Source organism: Rhinolophus sinicus, chromosome 15, assembly GCF_057876585.1.
Source record: "Rhinolophus sinicus isolate RSI-liver-muscle chromosome 15, RSI-T2T, whole genome shotgun sequence".
Taxonomy (NCBI): domain Eukaryota; kingdom Metazoa; phylum Chordata; class Mammalia; order Chiroptera; family Rhinolophidae; genus Rhinolophus; species Rhinolophus sinicus.
In genome coordinates this window covers 46,153,866-46,174,572 of record NC_142515.1, presented here as the reverse complement: position 1 = coordinate 46,174,572, position 20,707 = coordinate 46,153,866, and the positions used below count along the sequence as shown (strand labels likewise).

At 36.6% G+C, this 20,707-nt stretch overlaps 1 protein-coding gene across 4 annotated transcripts in view; it reads left to right on the top strand.

Moving 5' to 3' along the window:
- CTNNA3 (catenin alpha 3) overlaps positions 1–20,707 on the top strand; it is a 1,445,036-nt gene that overhangs the window by 120,968 nt on the left and 1,303,361 nt on the right. The window lies entirely within an intron of this gene.

Genomic DNA, 20,707 nt, shown 5'->3' with positions numbered 1-20,707 from the left:
TAAAACTGATGAAAATTATTAATCTTGAACATATTCTTGTTAGCTTTGTGTATCCAAGCTGTGCATCTCTACCTGGGTGCACCATCAGAAAACAACACAATGACTGTTACTGTGTCCTTGTCAGACGAAAAGATTACTGCTCCAGCCTCAGCTCTCTGTGTTAATAGCAGCGCCTAGAGCTCTACTGGCTAAAATTCAAAGGAAGTGTTGATGCTGCTTAGATGAGGCCAATAGTTCTGCAGAGAGCTGAGCTTTAAACATGCAAACACCCATCACGCTGCCTGTTATAGATGTTAGGGGCTGATTGCCTGTGGGCTGATTTAATATGTAATGAGAAATTCATGTAATTTCTTTTTTAAAAAAAGCATATTCATTTTTGTTCTCTAAAATGTTCTCTAAATTGGGACAGTTTCAAGTTTGCTCTTTAGGAGGAATCCAATCAGCATTTACAGTATTTCTCAGGCTCCAAATGAGACAGCCGTAGAAACACTTATGCCAACATTCATCTAGGTGAGGGGCGATACATCACCAGAAGATGGAGCTGCATTGCTGGCTTGCTCCCCATTTTGTTCAGTGATTTAGAGGGTGTGTGTATGTATAGGTTTTCTTCCATATGCTTTGGTTTCAAATGACAAAAAACAAACAAACAAAAAAACCCAACATCTAATTGATATTCTGCAGAGTCGTATTACATTTTAGTTGGGATATCTGAATTTTTTACACTGTAAATAGCTTTTCTTCCTTTTAAGGGCTGCTAATACTTGTATTCATTGACCAAATTAACTATAATTTTGCTCAATATCTTTAGTATCACTTATGTGGTTTTAACAAGATGCTATAATATCAACCTGCAATGTATATTGCATTGCTTTAACTGTATTTTTATGAATCTAATTTTTTTCTATTGTAGCATATTGCATTAGTACATGTTAATATTTTCTGTATAAATGCTGCTCATATTATTATAGCATCTGGTCATGCCATAGTTAAGTATTTATCATCTACTCTATTATAAAACCTTTGTTCCAAACGAGCTGTATGAGCCTATTAGATATATACACAATTAAGTAGGTAATGATCTGTGGCTGCATCCATACAGCATCAACAGCTGACCTGTGGGTGGTTTTCAAAGTGTGGTGCTGATTGTCGATAGGAGGTACATAGATTATTGGATGAAACTGTTTTGATTATTTCCAGGGCATTTTTTTTTTGTACTCTGAATTTAACTTAAGTTACACATTTTAACCTTACTATTTGCTTAATGAAGAAATTATAATATTTTCTCACTCTGACTTAGATGTTGGTACTTTACTGTGCCAAACTCTCCATCATCCAAACATTGGGAGTTGCTGACACCTTTATTGGTGCTTGCACAAAGAAATGGTTCACCACGTTTCATCGCTGTAGTGACACATTTATGTCTTCATCCTAAATTTATATTTGTAAAAATTAAAGGTAACTGAATTTTGGTCATTTCCTCAGCTTCAATGTTAGAGTCATTTAGTTAGGGTATTTTTGACAATTTCGATTTTGACAATCATCACTTGTGAATTTTCAGAAACGATGGTAAATTACTCTGGTAAATCTCTAATAAGTTTTGGGGCTTCTCTGTCCCCTTTTGAGTCTAAGTCCAAGGTTCATTTTCTCAGGGTAAAGGTATCACTTCTCACTTTGGGTCAGCGTAGCAAGTCCTGGGGGAGTGATACAGTGTCACGTGAATATAGAGAAATGTTGGTAAGCAGCAGTGTGCATTTGTTGGGAAAACATTGGACAGAAATTTTTAGCTTGCCTCTTGCTCATTCTAATAAAAACATATGTCTATACCATATAGTAGGTGTAGACACACGTAAGGCCAAATTCATTTAATAATTGGGAAATTATTTTTTTTTTTACTTAGGACATGGGAAACATTAAATCTGAGGACTAAACTGAAGGAAATGATTTAAGTGTACCTGAATTTTGTTTTAAACTTGGAAGAAATGATCTTTTTGGAATCTCTTCAAAATTTATCAGGAAACTTTTTTTTTTTCTTAAAAGAGTGGGAGTACATAACCTCTGGCTTAGGATACTTAAGATATTTGAGCTTGTTTTATGCTAAAATAAAACAACTAGAATTGAATCCATGAAAAAGAAAATAGAATTATGCCAGCAGTGGAGTGTTCATGAAGTGAAGGAAACTTAAATTAGATTCTGTATTAAGTGATGTGTAAGCAAGTTATCACTTGGAAACATGTGGTGCTCGTGAGTGACTTGTATCAATGGCTGTGCATTTTCTTCTCGAAACATCTGGCCCTGCAGACATAGAGAATATCTTGCCATCTTTGTTACTCCGCATTTTTAAGAGCTTTTGGAATGGTTTATTTCTTATCCTTGATGTAAGAACTGTTTTTGCACATTGCTGCCATAGAAAGTTAGTAGTTTTAATGTCACTAGCATATCATTATGAAACAAAACTGAAGATCAGAATTTTCAAGAATGTTAGTGTAAGTGGAATAGATGTTATTCTATGTTTTTAAGGTCTTTTTGCACAGGATTCTATATGAGACCTCAGGTCAGTGAACACACTCGAAGATCAAGCTCTTAGAGTTAACTAAAAAAAAACTGTTGGTGGTACTGAAGACCATGGGTAATTGTGAGTATTTTTAGGATAAATAGATGAGACTGGTAACTTATTTGTATGAAATTTGGAATTAATGCATATTTATTTTGAAGGCCAATAATCTGAAAAGAGCAATCACTCCAGAATAATAATAATAAAATATAGTTGAGATTGATATATAGCAAGTTGAAGATGAAGGTCATATATTCCCTAGGAGTCCTCTGACAATAATAAGTGTGAATCAGAAATAATACATATTTTATGGTTATTAATGAAAAATATGATCAACATTTCTTATTTGCTACATCTCATTGGGAACTGTATTCCAAAATTGGTGGAATTTGGACAGTGCTAAGAATTCATTTCATTGCGTTGTCATAAGCAATTAAAAATTTCTTCATGACAGATAACCGTGTTCTCAAAACCAGAACTCATTTCATATCTACTCACCTATTTGAATATTTTCCTTAACTTAACCATCCTCTAAAAATTGGCTTTATAAAACATTCTCTTGGGACAGGACTAGAGTAAACAACAGGGTGAGAACCTCCTGTTGAAAAGGAAACTCAAAATTAATATGCAGCAATTTGGGAAGTTTGGATTAAAGTAAATGCATTGAAAAAAGTAATGAGATAATGTATTAAATCATATAAAAACCTGGAACTTGGCTTCAGTACAGGCCAAAAGTACTTTATTACTTTTTAAACTTATTTTTCTCCTGAGCACAAACACAAGCCACGCCAATTCCCACCAGTGTTTGAGGCTAATCTGCTGAAAAGAAAAAGACATATATGTGTCTGTCACCCAGTAAGATACAAGCTGTGTTCTTTATGCATGGGAACAATTTTCTACTAGAAGGAATTGGGAAAAAATTAATAAAATTATCAGGAAAGTGAGTTTTTGGAAAGCAGATAGACTCTTCCCAGCATTATATAAATGCTTTCTACTAGGTGCTCTGATGTAAGAAACATACTATGCAACATTTCCCTTTAATAAAGAAAAAAAATATGGGAGGATTATTCACATAACAACACAGGGACTCCTAGGACACATGTTCATTTCACATTATTGACAGAGAAATTGGGATGTTAGGAAGTGGTGCCTATTGGACATTCTTTAGTAATGAAGATTTCCTGTCTCTGAAGTTGTGCCTACTGTACAGATTAGGTCTTTAACTTATTTAATTGTTGCAATAATTGTGCGATGGAAATGTTATTATAGTGTTATGACCCGGACCTTGAAATGATGGGTGAGAGCAGATTGTATTTTGCTAATGTCCCTTAAGGCCAGGCCTGTTGATCCTAGTTACTACCCCCTCCATCCTTTCTCAATTTCTTGTGACAAGGACTAAAATGCTTAATATGCAAGCAGTGGGATTGTCTGGAGGGAGTGGCAAGAACACAGTGTTTGACAAGGAGAGGTGTGGATGAGGACATCGTAACCATAAGAAGAAAGGGAGTTCTAGACACGGGAACCAGTGGTCTAGAGGACACACGGCAGCTGCTAAACAAATGTTAAGAAGGGAGATTTATTTATAAGGATAAGTTAGAGTTTAGGGTAATATGGAATTGGGATACTTTCCTAGAAGCAAAGTGTAAGATTGTGTGGCATAATTTTATGTTGAGACATCATGTTCTTTTTTTCCCTATTTTTTATCTCCTGAACCACCTACACTGGAGGGAAGATTCAAATCAGGCCTAGGTAATAGAAAATGGCCAATTCTTGATATCTTGTAAGGAGGTGACAGTTGGCATAACCAGGTTGTTCTTTCCCCTCTTCCCTGCCACCACTGAAAATACCCTCTAAGCTGGGGAGAAGGAGGAGAGTTGGATGGGACAAGAGCAATTAGACATTGTTTGTGTTCCTGTCTCCTACCACTGTTTGCCCCTATTCTCCCATTCCCCCAGGGCGGGAGACATGATAGAACTTATTTCATTGGAGTTTGGGGACACTGAGATGACCAGTGAATCTGGACCTCTGACAGTAGAGAGATTTGTAGGGATCTTAGGGGCAGAGTGAGTGTGTGCTGCCATCTTGTCAGCCAGAATTTTTTTTTTTTTTTCAGTTCTGAAACAGTACAGAAGGGCATCAGAAAATTTCGTTGGGATTAGAGTGTGGTGCAGAAGTCATCTGAGAGAGGAGGTCAGAGAGCTTGGTCATATGGAGGACACAAAGGAAGCAGAGAGAAGAGGGGTGGGCGAGGGTATAACTGACCGCGGGGACCACCAGTGCTGCACGTGCCGTGGGAACGGAGAGAGCCACAGGCAGTCCATTTGCCATTTGAGCAAGTGCCGTTGAGCTGAAGACCAGATGGGAGGAGCTGCACCAGGAACAGGAGGAGGCCAGTGAAAGACCAGGGAAGATCCTGGTGGATGTACAGATGTCTGTCCTCCCAGCTATTCTGGGTTCACAGCTGCAGGAATCCTTCTGTGACTTAGACTCATCTTCAGGGGGAGGAATCAGGTGAAAAATCTGAGAGAGGGATTTAAACCTGAATGTGATTGAATTATAAACCTAAGTAGACTGAGAAATCACTGAATGGGGCTGGGTTTACTTGAAAGGGATTAGATTAAATTTGCGCCCTGAGCAAAACTGGATTTGGAATAAAAAAATTAATTTTATTATAGAGAAGAAAGTTATTTTATTTGTCAATTATACATCAATAAAGCTGAAAAAAAGAAAGTTACATTTTTGAACATCCGTGTTTATGATTGTAAAATTTGTATTGGCTATAAAGTTCCAAATCCAGGACTGAAAGGGAGAACATTGCTATGTTTGGAAATAAAGCAGAGATTTAGATGAGGGGGAGAGAGAAAAGGAGAGGGAGAGGGAGAGGGAGAAAGAGAAAGAGACCTGAGGTTTTGTCATTTTCTCTGGCTTTTGTATCCCACTTCTGCCACAGTCTAGCCAGCTGAGACATGAGGTTGATCACTTGGGTAGGGTTGCCAGATAAAATATAGTGTGCCATGTTAAATTTGAATTTCAGGTAAATAAATAATTTTTTAGTCTAAGTATGTCCTGAATATTGCATGGGACATACATATACTGAAAAAGTATTCATAATTTGTTGGAAATTGAAATTTAACCAGGAGTACCTAATTTTCTTTCTTTTCTTTTCTTTTCTTTTCTTTTCTTTTCTTTTCTTTTTTCTTTTCTTTTCTTTTCTTTTCTTTTCTTTTCTTTTCTTTTCTTTTCTCTTTTCTCTTTTCTTTTCTTTTCTTTTCTTTTCTTTTCTTTTCTTTTCTTTTCTTTTCTTTTCTTTTCTTTTCTTTTCTTTTCTTTTCTTTTCTTTTCTTTTCTTTTCTTTTCTTTTCTTTTCTTTTCTTTTCTTTTCTTTTCTTTTCTTTTCTTTTCTTTTCTTTTCTTTTCTTTTCTTTTTTTTTTGCTAAATATGACAACCCTACTCTTTGGTGCCAGTGAAGGAATAAAACTAGCTTGCAGTTACTCTATCAGTCTGTAAAGTTTGACGACAGGTGGGTGCTGTACAACAGGTATTAATACTACATTTTGTAGAAGAGGCAATTCTTGTTTCATTTTGGTGGGTTGGGCTGGATCTCTGAGGCAGCCAAATCAAGCCAGACAGAATGGAAAAGTGTAAGAAAATTGTAAGAAAGTAACCTATTTAGTAACTTGTTCTAGGACACACGGTAAATGGCAGAATGAGGTTTTTCCAGGTCCAAACGGCCTACACAATACAAATTCAATTTTAAAGACCTTTTTAGGAACATATTTATTGTATATAGAAAGGTCCTCTTAAAATCTGGGTGGTTTGGTAGCTGCTGCTGTCTTGTCTAAGGTACTCTTCCGTTATGGTCAATCCTATGAAAGAAACCTTTAAAAGGAACCCTATAAAAGGAAATCTTTTCCAGAAAGCATGCCTTTGAAATTAGTTGAATTATTTTAAAGAAATCAGGATAATGCTGCTTCTTTTTCACTTGGCATTTTCTGCAAAGGATGTTTCTGACATAAAACCAGTGGGAGTTTAGCCAAAATACTGCAATGACAGAATGATGCCATTTAAAGGGATGTTGTGCTGCGTTAAATAGCTCTAATTATTAGTAACTTTAATATCATAAAGCAATTGAAAATCTCAATTATCTACTTCACTAGGCTATAGTTTGATTAAGTGAAGCATTTTACTCGGTTTGCATAGTTGCTTTTCAGTTAACTATTTTGAAATCCCAGTGTTACAACAAAAAGTCTCCTTTTCTTACACTTGGTTTCCTCTGTGTCCCAGAATAATCCTGTGTTCTGGATCTCATTTCCTTCTGTCCTTCGAGGACCTTGCTCCATTAAGTATGCATTTTCTCTTTACTTACAACTTTTCCTTTTTCTACTCATTTTACTCCTAAGCATATTAGTCTGTTAAAGTTTGGTCCAAACAACAGTAACAACAACAACAACAACAAAATGACAATGACAACCTTCATTCAAAGCAGTATCCTCTTCAGTAACAGTCCTATCTCTTCCGTTATGGTCATAACTTCTATTTCTCACAACCAAGTTTCTGAAAGATTTTAGTTGAGCTAACTTGCTTATTAACTACATCAGCTCTTGGACAGAAATGGAGAGTTAACTATTTCCTGTAGCAAATTATTATTAACTAGTATTCTGTTTTCCACTAAGTATCACATACCATAAAAATTCAAAACTTGACCATGAAAATAAATGAAAACAAACATAAATATGTGTTTTCTCAAATGTGTGTTAAGAATATAAACTCTTGAGATAAAAACTATGCTATATAAATATTTTGTTTGTTTGTTTGTTTGTGTTTTTTTCATGGGTTGGGCTAGGTGAGGCTTCTCAAAACAGGAGAACAAGGAAGTGTGGCCTGGAAGGCCCTCATTTTCTCAGTAAAGTTACTTTCAGAAAGCGCGGGCATTTTTATGGCTACAGGGTCTTCAAAATGCATTCAGACTTAGGGTGATCTGTTATGAACATTTTTGTTCATTCTATGGACATGAATACTTCAACAGTTTTTGCATCGTTAAGTGTGAGAGGAAAGGGTTCCATGATGATTTTTTTCTATGATTTCTTGCTTATTCACTTTACTATGAGTCAGCTGGTTTGCTCTGCCTTGACCAGCTCAGCAGCATTACCAATGGACTCAGTGAGGAGATAGTTTTAGCTGCAGTTGTAACGCAGATAAAGTAACAGTCTTAGTAATTGTTTTGGAGGTTTTAATTATGTGCTTGCTATTTTCTTCTTAGCACTTGTTCCCTCTTCTTGGAATGCTTTTCCACCAGAGCTTCATGGCATGGTTTCTTCCTATAATTCAGGTTTCAGCTGTATTATTTCCTTAGAGCAGACTTCTCTGATCCATTTAAGGAAGAACCCTCCCTACCCAGCCCCTGTATAACACTTATCATTGTATGACTTGATGTTCTACGTTTGATTTTTTTGGTTGTTTATTGCTGAACTTTCCTCCGAATACAAAAGCATTTTGTCTCTCTGATATTGAATGGTGCTCAATAAATATTTGTTGAAGAAATGAATGATATGAAAGGTTAATGATACCAGTGAATCATGTCAAACCTTCGTAAATAATACATTTTATAACCTCCAGCTTACTTTTCACTTCTCAGTAATCTGGTTTCTACCCTTCATTTGCACCAACACTGTTCTCATTATGATTGCTGATTCAATTGACATTTTCCAGACCTTTTAACTTAACTTCTGTAAGTCCTTTAACACTGTCAACTGAACTTCCTTCTTGTAAATCTTAATTTTCTTTCTTTTTTTTCCCTTTGAATTTCTTCCTACTTGTCTGGACACTTCTCAGTTTCTCTCAGGGTAAATAATGAATGTGACTGCTCTTTCTTTCCCTTCCTCCTCATTTTCCTTTTTTTATACACCATATAGAGTTATCTCCTGTGTACCCACAGACTAGTAACTGAATCTAATCAGATGATTAGATGAGTCCCATATCTTCATTTCTACTCCACACATTTCTTTTCAATGCCAGACTTTATCTGAAAACTTAATGGGCTTTTAAAGCTCAACATATCCAAACTTTACTATTATCTCTTCTTGGCCTCCATTCCTATGGCTTCTTTCCACTTGTATTCCCCACCTTAGCAAATGCCGGCTAATTGATTTTCTTGTATTCGGCTTCATCCCTTTCTAAGTCAGCCTATACCTTGATGCTGGAAAGATTATTTAAAAATGCAAATATGACCATGTTCTCACATAAAATCCTTCAGTGGTTCTGCATTGCCTTTAGAATAAAATGCAAATTTTATAAGGTCTTTAAGATCTTTCATTTTCCAATGAGAACCTTGTTTTCAGCCACATCAGAATATTTGTAGTTCTTTGAATACATCACCTTTCCTCTGGTTTCATGCCTTTGCATATACTATTACTTCTGCATCATTATTTTTTCCCAGAGTCTCCTGGTCTGGCTTTTACTTGTATGGCCAGTTACAGATTTGACTGTTCCTAATTTGGGGTAGATGCTACTTTATGGTGTTTTGGGAGCATTCCATGCATACTTCGATCATATCACTTGTCATACTGTACTTTGTTTACTTTTCTGTCTCCATTCAAGGAGCTCATGCTCCTTAAAGTCATAGAAAATTTTCTTCTCTATTCCCCAATACTTAGAACAGTGTGCCAGGGACAAAGTCAGTTTTAATGTTTTAATGACTGGTTGTCAAGTGAACAGGTAATTGCACAGTTCTTTGTGTATGTATCTCTGTCTCTTTTTATTTTATTTTATTTTATTTTATTTTATTTTTTTGTGGGAAGCTTTCATAATTTTTTTAGGCTATTTAATTCAGTTTGGAGTATGATGTTAACATTATCTTTTGCGTCACTATTGCTTTTTATGGGAGGGATTATTTTCATCCATTTAATTATTTTGAATCTTATTTCTGTTTTCTAATTATATTAGTCTTTATACTGTAGATTACTTGAGCCTCCGCATTTCTCTGATGATGTAGGATGGTTTACAGGAGTCCTAGTTTGAGCTCTTCAGTGAAGGTTGCAAAATGTAGTTTATTTCCTGGATGACTTTTTTTCAGAAGAGATGATAGGGGAGGGGTTATTAATCCTTCAGTTTTTAAGATATTCTTTTGTCTTGCAGGATCCTGAATTTCCCTTTCTCATTTCTTTTTATGTTCACTGTGCAGTTTCCAGAGAGTGCCTCTCCATTCCTTTTACCCTTCCCTTCCCAAAGCCTTTCTAAGACTGCCTCCTAGAATCCCATGCACTAGTCCCTCCCTCTAGTTGGTTCTGATCTACCAGGGCACGTTTTCATTATTTTTGCAATTAGGGTGAAATTTCTTTTTCTAGCTGGGATTTTAGATCAATCATAAGTATCGCTGCTGGGTTCCCTGTTCTATTTTCAGTGCAGTTTTCTTTCCCAGACTGTCCTTGCTCTCCAGGAAGACTTACACCAGAAGTGTGAAGGATAGCATGCTGGGATGTAGTGTTAATTTTCTGTTTACTTGGAATTTGAAATTTAGGATTGTTCTCTCCTTTTTAGTTATGCTGAGTGTGTAGGTTTTGTGTGGTTTTATTGGCTATTTAATTGTGTTTTAGAGAATGTGCTGGGATATTCAGACTTATGTAGCTGCCATTACCTTGGCTGTCCAGAATTTGATCATATATGTTTAAAGGGATTGAAAAATAATGTTCCCATTTATCTCCTGGCAATATAATTTATTTTCTCTCTTTGAAAAAAATAATTTGGGAAATTCCTTAGTAAGTGCTGTGACATTTCTGTTTGACTACCTAAATTGTCTAACAGCATCAATTTGAGAAACAAATAAGGTACTTTAGACAGGTGGAGAAATGATGAGATTTAGCACTAGTTTCACGCTTGGAAAATTCAGATTCAGACATAGGTGATAGAAAGCAAATTAAGGTCTTCAGAACTTATGACCAGTGGAAAAATACATGAGAATAAAATTACATCCAGATTGGTGAATTATGCTAAAAACACCTGTGAAGAGTTTTCTCTTCAAGAAAATTAGCTAAGTATTCGGTGCAATAGTGAGAGATAAGCAGTTTTAAAACAATTTGGCATTTCATTTCCATGATATTGATTTTTTCCAGATGCTTATCTAAGGCCCTGAGAAGGTGGGTCAGGGTTCTTTTCTTGGCCCCTTTCTGCACTTAAATGTTTGGTTTCTGTCAAAAGAGTAAAGATCATCTGACACAGGAGCTTTCAGTGAATAAATGCTCAAATGCAAAATGACAGGTTGCAACTTAGGTTGAGAACTATTGCTTCCTTTTTTTCAACCCAAAAGACAAATTTGTTTATATGGATGGTTGTTTCAGAGGTGGCTTGGGTGAGGAGTGGGGGAAATCATTCACTCCTAATCAGCACTCACCCGTAAAAAGTGTATTTTAGGAATTAAACAAAAACATATTTCACTTTGAATTGAGTTTGAATAATTTACTGCAAGTGAAAGTTAAATCTTAGATCTATAATAAAAGACTCCCAGGGAAGTCTGTGAAAGATACGCTAACAGGGATATAGAGATAATTATTTTGTAAAAGGAATTTAGTTTGGTTTGCTCTCTATATAATACTTGCTGTATTGATACATGTTAAGGAAAAAGAATCAAGTGTAATAAGAAATCAGCTGATTCAAGGTATCTCTGGTCCATAGAGACTCTCAGCCATTTATTTCTTTTCAATGCCTTCATTTCTTGCTTTTCAAAGTTAATATTCCCTTATATTTTCTGACTACCACCTTGTACTATTTTATCCAGGTTTTAACTTATTTTCCATCTTTCCCTTTCTCTCCTCCCAGGACACTCTATGAGGCCATGCTGCCTCTTCTGGCCCAAGAACCAGTTTAGAAACTTGACAAAGATCTATATTTCTAATTTCCCAACCTCTACCTCCCTCACAAACGTACTCAGATGAACTAATCCCTGTGAAATTGTTAGTGTGAGCTGGATGCCCTCTTCCTTCTGTCCCAAGCTTGGGGTTCATAGAGATACCCTCATGTCTGTCCTGAGGGTTTAGAGCCTCCTCATCCATAGATCTCAAATAGCAGCAAATCTGAACACTCCCTTGTTTTCCCAGTGGACATCCTGTGATAATTAGGGACTGGGGATGGCCAGCCGTGGAGCTGGGGTTCACCACTTGGCCAGGAGTGGGGAGTGCTAGTACTGTGCTCCTCCCACAGGAATGGGACTCAGGTCTCTGCTCCTCCCACAGGAGTAAGGTTGCCTGGTGGACTGTTTTTCAGTTGTATGCACAGCCCTTCCCACTGGCTGTGGCCATGTTCCCAGAGATCTGGGTTACAACTTCAGTTTTTCCAAGCACATCCTGTTTTCTTCCATGGGGAATGGCCCAGGGTATGAAGTGGCTTAGTAGTTTTAGACCTTCCACACAGGTGGCCCACGTTCCCTCGTAATAGTCCTTGATTGACCTGGAGGATTGATTGTACATTCCTTACACTCCCCAACATAGGTAGTGGTAGCCACCTTCATGTTTCAGTGACTCTGACTTAGACGACTTGTCCAGAAGCCAAGAGAGGGACACACACATACACACTCTTCTGTGGGGTTCCTGCTCTAAAGTCTCGCTGCCTGTCAGCTGACGAAGGCTTAATGAAAGCAGAGGAGGAAGTGTGGGGATGATCAGGAAATTTGGTGTCTGAGCGAGGAGACATTTTTGCCATGGAGGATGTCTTACTGTCAAACCATAAAGATTATGCTTAGGATGGTCAGTTTCATCTAGCTCCTAAGCCAACTGTCCACAGAACACTGGCACTTCTGCAAGTTTCCTTGCTGCTCTTTCCTCCTGCCTCCAGGTGCTAGAGATGTTCTTTAGAGCTTCGAGTTGTCAGTAGCATCTTGGTTCCCCTGAAGCCTTGTCTGGAGCAAGGTGTGCTGCCTGGGGCACTGGAAGGAGACTGCATCACAGTGAGGGGCCAGATAATCGTTTGGGAGGATGGGCTTTAGTAAATGCTTTTTGAATCTGGTATCAATATTACTGGAAATTTGTATTCTCTTTTCCAAACTAAAGTGAAGATTGGAGAACTTGAATGAAAGAAAGTAGTAAAAGTGACTAATGGGTGAGAAAACAGGACTCATTGGAAAAAATTGAATTTACTTAATCTTCAGAAAAGAAGGGTGAGAAGGGACTCCATAATTCTTTATGCATAAAAAAAGGAATTTTCCCTTATGGTAGAAAATGGCTACTATCTACTATGAATGCAGAACAAAATCAGAAGACAAAGCTCTGTTATCCAGGTATAGATATGCTTGGGTGCAGCTAGCAATTATTTAGCAGCTTTCTCTATCTCGGGTTGTGCTAATCACTTTAGTTAATTCGTTTAATCCTTGAAGTAATTTTACAAGTGAGAAAATTGTAATTTTACAAATGAGAAAACTGAGGGTCATAGAAGTTAAACTTGGGGAATACAAGGACCTATCAAAATATGGGAGGGAAGCAGAAGCTGCACTGACATACAAATACTAGCTGTTAAAGTAAGGTACAGGGCAGAAATCAAGCAAGAATACAGAAACGAGGAAGACACAGTAAAACAAGAGTAGCAGTTAGATGTCTAGTCGACTATCAGGAACCAGAAGGTCCACTGGAATTGAGGACGGGGTGGGTGTGGAAGGGCAGGGGAAATTACGAAGTCATGTGGAATGAAGGTCAGTATCCAGAGAAGCAGTGGTTTATTGGCTACGACGCGACATCCACAAAAAGACTTTGACTGTGAAGGCAGACTTCCATTTCATCCAGAAAGCCTATGTGTATTTCTGGTTAAAGGAGACTCTGTTTCTAGAGCACGGACAGTCCCACAAATAGAACAGATGAACAAATTTAGAGAAGACTGCTTTTAATAACCCAGCCGCTGGTGTAGTTGCCACATGAGTGAACACCGTCGACTTCACAGCTTAAGTTGTGGCACCTACGTCACAAATGACTTAACCTTTTAAAATTCCCTTAGGTTTGAGTTGCTTTTCAGCAGATTTATCAGATAACAGGGCTTCTAATTTGGAATTTTTAAATGACAGAAGGTATGGCAATATTGTTATCCCTGCAGGGGAAAATATGAGTCTGGCTGAAACAACAGAAAACCAGCACAGAAGTGTTTCTTCTCAGGTAATCACAGTTGGGGCCTTTTCTGGTCATTGCGGCCTTGCTGTGTCTGCCATTCGCCTCTGCCTCTGACCAGAAATGCTGTAGGGAAGCCATGCATTCCTTTCCAAGGGGAGATTAATACCTGTTACTTGAAGAACACAAAAAGCCATTGAGAAGAACATGAAATTGGGATTAATTTCTGGTACAACCAGATCTAAGATCCACCATGCCACTGCCACCTGACTTGGATGCTCTCGCCATGACCTTACATAAGTCAGAACAGTCACTACAGAGTTTTAATTTTGTAGGCCAAGTTGCGCTCTCACTTTCAAATAACCTTAATATAGAAAGTATGACATTGTTCCTGGGTATTCAGTAAAACATGGGAAAGATACGCATATTGGATTCAATGAATACAACTCTCTTATTACTGCAGCTATCTTTTGTTTCCTTGCTTCAAAGTTTTCTTTCAGATCCATTCTCTACATGGTTGCTAGACTAATTTTCCTAACACACAATTTTCATCATGCTTTCCTTCCTTCTGAGGAAACTATGATGATCTCTTACCTCCTATCAGATTTAATTCAAACTACTTCTTGATCTTTAAAACCCCAACACAAGCTAGATCTCCCTAACCTGTTGCCTTTATTCGCATTTATTGAAATTTCAATGTGTTAAGCTGACGATGATCAATAATAAACTGCAGAAGTCTTTGAGATTCAAGAATTTCAGATAAGTGACGCTTCCCAATATTCAAGTTTTATTGTTTTTGATGAAAATCTTAAAAATGATACATCTCTATATCCCTGCTTTTTCATTTAAAAATTATTTTTAATTACTGAATACTATGAGATAGCCTTGTACTGTTTAAAACCTGTCACCTTCCCTACCCCCTTTCTATGTATGCTCTGGATTTGGGGGGAGGAAGCCTTAGCTAGGAATTTTTTTAAGTCCATTTTTGGGGTAATTTGCATACAGCAAAGTTCATTCCCTATAGGGTACGTTACTAAGAATTTTGAAAATGCATATAGTTGTGTATCTTCCATCACAATAAAAACATAGAATATTTCTGCCGCCAAATTCCACTATAACCCTCATTGCTAATCTGCCCTCTGAGCCTTAGGCCCTGGCAACCATTGCTTTGTTCGCTCTTTTCCAGAATTTCATATAAATGGAATCATACAATAAGTGTTATTTGAGTGTGGCTTCTTTCACTCAGCATAATGCATTTGGGATTCTTCTAGTTATGGCATGTATGAATAGTTTATTTTTATTGCTGTGTATTTTCCCAATGGGTGGATGTATCACAATTTGATTATCCATTCACGAGGTGAAAGACATTTATTTACAGTTTTTGGCTATGATGAAGAAAGCTGGTATAAATATCTATGTGCAGATTTTTGTGAATGTAAATTTTCATTTTACTTGGGCAAATATCCAGGAGTAGGATTGCTGTGTTATATGGTAGCATATGATTAACTTTATAAGAAACAGCTAAACTGTTTTCCAAAGTGGCTGTATCCTTTTGTATTCCTAGCAGCAATGTTTAAGAGTTTCCGTTTCTCTGTATCCTTGTGAACAATTTATAGTTAGAGTTTTAAAAAAGTGTTTTCAATTTTAGCTATTCTATCCCACTGTGGTTTTAATTTGTATTTCCCGAATGACTAATTATGTTCAGCATCTTCACGTGCTTCTTTGTCATCCATGTATCTTTTATTGGTGAAGGGTCTATTAAAATATTTTGTCGATTTGTTTAGGGAAGTGTATTATGCTAGGACTGCCATAATAAAATACTCCAGACTGAGTGGCTTAAACAACAGAAATTCATTTTGTCACAGTTCTAGAGGCTAGAAGTCCAAGATCAAGGTGTTGGAATATTTGGTTTCTTCTGAGGCCTCTCTCCTTAGCTTGCAGATGGCAGCCTTGGGGCTGTGTCCTCACATGGTCTTTCTTTTGTGTGTGCAAATTCTTTGTGTCCAAATTTCCTCTTCTTATCAGATACCAGTCAGAGTAGGTTAGATCCACTCTAATAGCCTCATTTTAACTTAGTCACGCCTTTGAAAGCCCTATCTCCAAATACAGTCACAATCTGAAGTACCGGGGGTTAGAACTTCAACATATGAATTTTTTTTTTTTTATTAGTTTCAGGTGCACAAGACAAAGCAAAACTTAGACGTTTATCATTTACATCCCTCACACTGTGTGAACCCCCCTCCCCCATCCCCCTGTACGTTCCCAAAACCTCTCACCTTCCCCTTATCCCCACCCCCCCGCCCCTCTAGCAACCAGGGAACACAATTTAGCCCATAACAGGGAGGTTGTTTTCTTATTATTGAATTTTGAGAATTTCTTATGCATTCTAGACACATGTCCTTTATTACGTATGTGCTTTGCAAATATTTTTCCCAGTCTGTGGCTTGTCTTTTCACTTTCTTAGCAGTGTCTTTTGAAGAGCACAAGTTTCAATGTTGATGAAGTCCAATTTATCAACTTTTCTTTAGTGTCACATTTAAAAAGTCATTGCCTAACCCAAGGCCACTGAGATTTTCTCATATGTTTTCTTCTAAAAGTTTTACCTACTGTGTTTCCCCGAAAATAAGCTCTACTATATAAGCTCTATTATATTACACTATATTATATTACATTACATTATATTATATTATGTTATGTTATGTTATGTTACGTTATATTATAAAGACCCAGTCTTATAGTATATTAAAATAAGACCAGGTCTTACATTAATTTTTGCTCCAAAAGACGCATTAGAGCTGATGGTCTGGCTCAGTCTTATTTTCGGGGAAACCTGGTAATTGTTTTTGTTTGCGTTGTTTGAGCTTTGACTGTATTAAGCCTTTAAGTCTATGATCCATTTAAAGTTGATTTTTGTATGTGAAATATATTGAGACTCGTGTGTGTGTGTGTGTGATGTGCAGTTGTTACAGTACCATTTCTTGAGAAGACTATTCTTTATCCAATGAATTGCCTTTGTACCTTCAAAAAAATTAATCAATCATACATGCACAAGGATTTTTTATAAAGATTCTCTTCTTTTCCATTGAGCTATATGTCTGCCTTTACGTCAGTATCACATTGTCTTGATTGCTTTCTAGTCCGTCTTTTTCAAAACTGTTTCTGCCTTTCCACACACAATTTAAAATCATCTTGTTGATTTCTATAAAACATTAGGCTGGGATTTTTATTGGGATTGTGTTCAATACATAGATTGTACTGGGGAGAGTTGACCTCTTAACAATACTGAGTCCTCCAGTCTATTAGCATGGTATATCTCTGCATTTATTTAAGACTTCTTTGATTTCTTTCATTGTTGTCTTTTAGTATTCAGCATTCAGGTCTTACATGTATTTTGTTAGATTTACATAAGTGTTTCATTTTTTGGTGCTATTGTGAATGATACTGTCTTTTAAAAAACCTAACTTTATAGTTTGTTGATTGCTATAGAAATGCAAGTGATTTTATATATTGACCGTGAAGACCACGACTTTGCTGGACTCACTCATTAGTTCTACTCCTAGATTGGAATTTTATCTCTGGTATGTTAACGCAAAATTTATAACTTCAAAGATTATCTGTCTTCTATATCCCTCTATCACTCTCTCTCTTTCTCTCTCTTCCTCTCCTCTTTCATTGTTAAGTGGGAGGGAGGGTGTCTTACTCAGCTAGGGCTGCCATAACAGGATATCTGAGACCTGTAGGGTTGGTTTCTGGTGAGAGCTCTCTCCTCAGCTTGCAGATGGCACCATCTTGCTGTGAAGTGAGTCATGTGGATTTTGGAAAGATATTCTTGTTGTGAGGATATAGTTTTTGGTGGAATTTAATTCAGGAGTGACACAAATTTGCTACTTTGTCCTAGCAAAGAGTTTGCAGGAGACAAAAGAACAATGGTTTCCATCAGTGGTCTGTGTATCTGACAGTTGATTTTCATTTTATACTTGTAGCAAGCATTCTCAGTGTCTTTGCATAAAGGCCCTAGAACAGTATCTGACCCTTAATAGGTACATAATAAACATTTTGGCTAACTAATATATCTTCCTCTTCACTGAGGCAAAAGCATCCAAAACTAAGGCTAAATTTACATTGCCTCATTGTCCTTTGGAGAGATGAAAGCATATCTGCAAAACTCTTCTTTTTCCTTTTCCTTTGCCTTTCTTCTTTTCTTAATCTGCAATTCCCTCCTTTTCTTATTATTCTTAACAAGAAGGATTTACATTAAGGGAACATAAATTTTTTTCAGTTGCTGAAGAGTTAAATAGAATTAAATTTTCATGTAGTAGAATTTTGAAGAGGACTTTGTGATTGGGAAGGAATTACTGAAGCCATAGCGTTGAAGCTATAGACTTCAGTCTAGCATCATTGCCTCAGCAGAAGTTTAAGCCATTGAAATTAGGTTTATCTTCATAATGGATGCTTGCTATGGGAGCTTATTACACTCTTATTATGTTCTGATCTTCCAAGAGGAATAAAAGCTTTTTGCTTGTGCAGTAGTTTTCAACCTGGGTGATTTTGCTCTCTGGTGGACATTTGGCAATGCTTAGACACATTTTTGGTTGATTCACTGTTGTGGGAGGTGGGGGAGGCATGCGATTGGTATCTTATGGGCAGAAGCCAGGGACGCTGAAAACATCCTGCAATGCAAAGATAGCGCCCCACAACAAAGAATTATCTGGCTCAACATGTCCATAGTGCTGGGTTGAGAAATCCTGTTTTAAAGTAACAGATGTTTGGTTTGCTGTATTAGCAGCCTACAAAATGGTAGTGCTGTTAGATTCAGGAAGGACCAGAGGATGACGTGGCCAGTTAGGACACAGCTATAGTCTCATTGCCGTGTGTGTGTGTTTGTGTGTGTGTGTGTGTAACAAGCTTGCCAGATAACACAAGTTCTTGTCTGTTGGATAAGGAAACATCATTGATTTAAAGCAGTCTGTGTGTCTACATGAGCTCCAAGTGATGTATCAGGTACATAATGTGACTTGTGCCTTTGAAAAATTTAACTAAACTATGCATTTATCTGAAAGACTGGTGTGACTTTGAGAAGTTGATTTAAAAAAAATTTTTTAAAACTGTATATGTATCTTTCTCAGAGAGTGAATACAGCCGTTTCGGGAAGGATTAAATTGATATGAATTTTAGGGGGACCACTAAGTCCTTCATGAGAAATCCTTGATTCTTGGTTATTTTAATTTATATGTATATATATTAGGATGTAGAAATAAATTTGAAAGTAAGGAGAAATGATTTTAGGATATAATTAATAGCATTATACATCTTCTTTTTTAAAAACAACTTTTATTCTTACGCATTTTTAAAATACAGTGCTTTTTAAAGGTTTAACTTAAGTGATCACAAAAGATTTATTTCTGTTTGTCTTAATAAGAGTTTCTAGCTCATAAAAATGTTTGGAAAATTAGCATTAGTCTTAAGGCACATCTTCCAACCCTTCCTTATTACCCAGCTACCTCTGATAGTAGACAGAAGATGCAAGCATCTTCCTCAGAGCAGTATATTAGAGCTTCCTTATACCAATACAATTTCTCATCAAAACAAATGAAAATAACATAGGAGAAATGGGTTGTTTTCAATAAGATATGATTTTCTGTTTCAATAAAGAAACCCCATTATTTCAGAGTGTGAGTAGGGGTACATAATAGATGCTTTATTCTTTGCACATCTAATAATCCAATGTGTATGTGCTGGGTGCTGGGGGCGTTCTTCCACCTGGCGATTCAGAGATCCAGGAATAAATTCAGCTAATTTCATCTCGTGGCCTCTGCATTAACTGTCTGTAACCAGTAGACAGGGAAAGCAAGGAGGCCTGAGCAGCTGCCTCCCAGCCACAGGTCTGCACTATGGGAGGGCAGAGCATGGCACATCAAATTTGTTCAGCTCCATTTTGATTCATATCCTAATTCTCTTTGGCTCAATATATGTTCCATGAGTCTATCATGGTGGTACAATATTTAAGAAAAATCTTTAATTTAAAAAATTACGTTTACTATTCCCTTAAGAAAGTTAGAATTTTATAGCTATAACACTTATTGAATACACAATCTGTGTCAGTTTCACATGTATTTTTACATGTATTAACATGAGTTCTACATGTATTAACTCACTTGATTCTCAAAATATTTTTATGCGTTAGGTACATACAAATATTAATTTTAGAACACAGTACAAATATTACTCAATTTTAGAACAAGTCATGGCCCTAAAAGGTTAAGAAACTTACTGTCACATGGTCATGCGTGACAACCAAGAGAATCAACCATAGAGCCCATGTTTTTAAATACATGTACCATAAAATGCTAGAAAGGTTATTTAGAATGTTCAATAAATGGGAATCAGATGGTTACTTTAGGTACAAAGGCTGTGGGAAAAGATGCACAGGGAATATATGACAAAGGGATTTTAAAAAGCAATATTTGAACAGTATGAATATCTTAATAGAGAACAGAGTCCAAAAGGAAGGAAAATTATGAAGGACTAAGAGCATGCAAACTTGAACAGCACTGGTATCATGATATATAGTATAATTGTTGGGCCTGGAGAAAAGATGGAAGATTCTGTCACTGTTTGGTTTACAAAGAGAATAACGTGTAGTTAAAACTTAAGTAAGCATGGTCAGACTGCAGACTTCTAGTGATTAGGTAACTTTTCCTTTTGAACTTTTAAAATATGAAATCTTGTTATGAGCCTTGGCTCCAGTTCAACATTTTTCTGTTTGTTTGTTCTGTATGTGTTTTTACTTTCCTATCTGCTCCCTTATTATGCCACATAGAAATTTTGGGAGTATCCATTGAGTATTATCTTTTACTGTGGATTTTCACTATAACATGACTAAGATTATTTAAAGTGCTTGTACGTTGAAGTCAGATATTTAAGTTATGCTACGATACCACTAACAAAGTGATCAAAGTCTAGGAAGACAAGAAATACTTATAATTTAGAATAATTTTATGTGCATGCATTGGCTGCTAACACAATATTTAGATTTTCAAACCCTGATTTACTTCTCAAAGTTTGTGATATTTCTCC